The following is a 2,892-nucleotide window of genomic DNA, read 5'->3' as shown; positions in this document are numbered from 1 at the left end:
GGCAGCAAAACCAGCCCGGGCTGATTTTAGCAGCGTTCGCACCCGGAGGAAGGCGGCTCTGCCCGGACGTGCCGGCGGGCCGGCGGCCGACGCCGCGCTCTTGGACCCCGCGCGCCGCTTGCGTAAGGCGCTGAAATGATGCACCGAGTTACTGTAAGTGATGAGAGGCTCCTGGCTCCCTTTTAAAGCGACAGGCTGCCGTTTGCACGGGGTTGGGGCATCGCTCGCCCTGCCCCAGCCGGCCGGGCTCTACCGCCCCCGCCGCTGGCGCTGAGCCCCCAAACCCTGCAGCGTTTTCCCGGCTGAACGGCCCCCCCTGCRGCAGAGGGGACCCCGAAACTGGCCGAGCCGCCCAGGAGCCGCGCTCAGAGAGGAGGCGCCGGGGGAGCAACACCGGGGCTGCCGCGTCCCCGGCACTGCCCAGGGGACGGAGTCACGGCCCCCCCCCGGCTCGCGGCCACGCCGTGCCTCAGTTTCCCCTGCTCGCGCAGCAAGAGGCTGTCAGCGGCCGGGGCTCCGGGGGCAGGAGGCGGCTGGGTGTCAGCGAGGCTCAGACCTCTGCRCCTCCCCGTTTTTCATTTATCGGCTCTGCAAATAACGTTACTCATCCGGAGCAGGACGTCTGCGTTCGCTGCTTGCGATGTTTGTCTGCATCGTTTCCTTGGGGGAGATGCTCGCCCGCATGCGGTGACTCCTCGGCTGAGTCGTCCCGCTGCCGAGCGGTGGGGATTACTCATCGTGCAAGGTTTTAGAGGCAGATTTGGCCCCTTTTCTGCAGTTGTTCATTTCTCACTCTTTGATATAATTCGCCYCCCCACCCCTTCCTTTCTTCCTCTGCCAGCACTCTCCCTCCTGGCTCTTCCCGGCTCTCTGGGCTTCCTCCTCCTCGTGCTTACGCCAGGGCCAGAGCATCTGGCCAAATCGCTGGGTGTCGAAAAGCCTTTGCGCCGCTGCCCGRTGGTGCACGGGGCTCCCCCACCTCCCACACCCAGGCAGGACCCGCCGGTCCCCGCCGCCGGCCCCCGTCTCCCYGCGCTGCCCGTCCCGCTCCCCTTGCCTTCCTGCTCCCTCTCCGCTTTCTCCCCGTCCTTCCAGGAGAAGGCTCCGGCCTCGGAGCAGAGCCTACCCAGCTGCCCCGATGGCTGTTTTCCTCCAAAGCAGCCCAGGGTCTGGGGTGCAAAACCTCAGCAATCACTAGGCATAACACTGYGTTAAAGCGCGGGGGGGAGAAAAAGGAAAAGGAAAAAAAGCAAGCAGAAAGCCCTAGGTCTTCACCCGGGGGTCTCGGCTGCCCTCCCTGAAGGTCGGCTGCGTGCATCGCCGCGTTCGCAGTGCCAGGGCACAAGCCTCTGGTTTAAGTGCGTGCTTGGGAAGACTCAGCAGAAAAGCATTTGGGACATGGTCCTTTCCTCTCTCCATGCAGAACTGCGGCAGATCAATGAATATTTTAACAAAGAAATATTTCATTAAAAGAGCTGATTGCTTAATGAACTGTCCCTGTGAGCCGTCAAAATGCAATTTTTGTTGTTGTTGTTGTTTTTGTATGTTTTTCCCCTCCCTTTAACGAAGGCGAAGATTCATATCACGGAGAACGGGCTTATCAAATTACCGTAATAGCCTGTGTAGACCAAGCAYGTGGAGCGGCGCGGGGGGGCCGGGGGGGCCACGGCGGGTGTGCGACAGGGCGCCCCGTGCTGCACGCGTGTGCTTGTACAACACTCAAGGAGCCGGGCCCAGAGCAGGGTCCCCAGGCACTTCGGCAACAAGCTCCATAAATAAGAGTGGTTGGGGCGGCGTGAGCCTGTTTTGGGCTGCTGATATTGGAAGGAAAAGAAAATTATGCACGATTTCCCCTCTGCCCTTGCCGAAACACCGTGATAAAGGGAGAGCGTCTGGCTGGAAACCCCTCAAAAGCCAGTTCTGATGTTCGACTCCATGAATTCAGCAAGACTGGCCCGGATTTGCACCAGGGCTCTTTTACCTGGCTCTCAGCTCGGGTGATTAAAACAGAAAGGAATCTCAGCACTTAACTGGCTCTTTCCTATCGCCCTTGTTTGTTTGCTTTTGCGATGAAAACAGCTCAGCACTCCCCTTCGCTCTCTCCATCCRTCCGTCCATCCGTTCCCCCCCCCCCACGGCTCCTCAAGCCCTGCCGACCCGGCCCAGCGTCGGCCTGCGGATGCGAGGGAAGGAAATCACCTCTTTTTCTCTCTTTTCTTAATGTTTCCATTGCATTGCTCTTTGAAATTTTATTAGGGAAAATATCGCCGTTCATCTCGGGCTCTCTCCCAGCCCGGCCCTGACAAGGTGCCTCGCACGGGCGGCGGCGGCGGGACCCTCGGCCAGGTCCTGGTTGGCGGGAACACGGTCATTAACGGCCGGGAAATGAGCAATAACCTGACAAGAAACGAGCAATTTTCCATCAATTAGAGCAGAGCCTCTTTTTGTCTTGCTGTAGAATTAAGTTTTGCTGATTGGTGATTACTTTTGTCTGATGCCAATTCATTAAAACTCGCACGGAGGGGAGGACGCTGACGGTGCAAGAAGGAGGGAGGAGAGGCGGCGAGGGAGCCGCGCGTGCAGCCCGCTCGGCGCCCCGACCCGGCGCCCCGAATCCCGCGGGTGGGTTTGGCGGCGGACGGGGGGCTCCYGGGGCCGGGCCCCACCGTTGGGCAGCTGGCGGGAGCGTTGCTTTAGGACGCTGAACGTGCAAAACTTCTCCTCCGCTCGACGCCTTTTGCGACCGAGAGGGACACCTTCCCGTGGCAGTTTTTGGTTTTTGGCTGGGACGCGGCCCCAGAAAAAGGAAAACGGCCCCCTAAAAGCAGCGTGGCAGGAAGCCGTYGCCAGTCGCTTCCCAGAGCGAGCACAAAAGCGCTTTGTTTCAGGCTG

The sequence above is a fragment of the Rhea americana genome, unplaced genomic scaffold (genome assembly GCF_003343005.1).
Source record: "Rhea americana isolate MKP2758 unplaced genomic scaffold, rheAme1 scaffold_321, whole genome shotgun sequence".
Taxonomy (NCBI): Eukaryota; Metazoa; Chordata; class Aves; order Rheiformes; family Rheidae; genus Rhea; species Rhea americana.
This window is presented reverse-complemented; position numbering follows the sequence as displayed.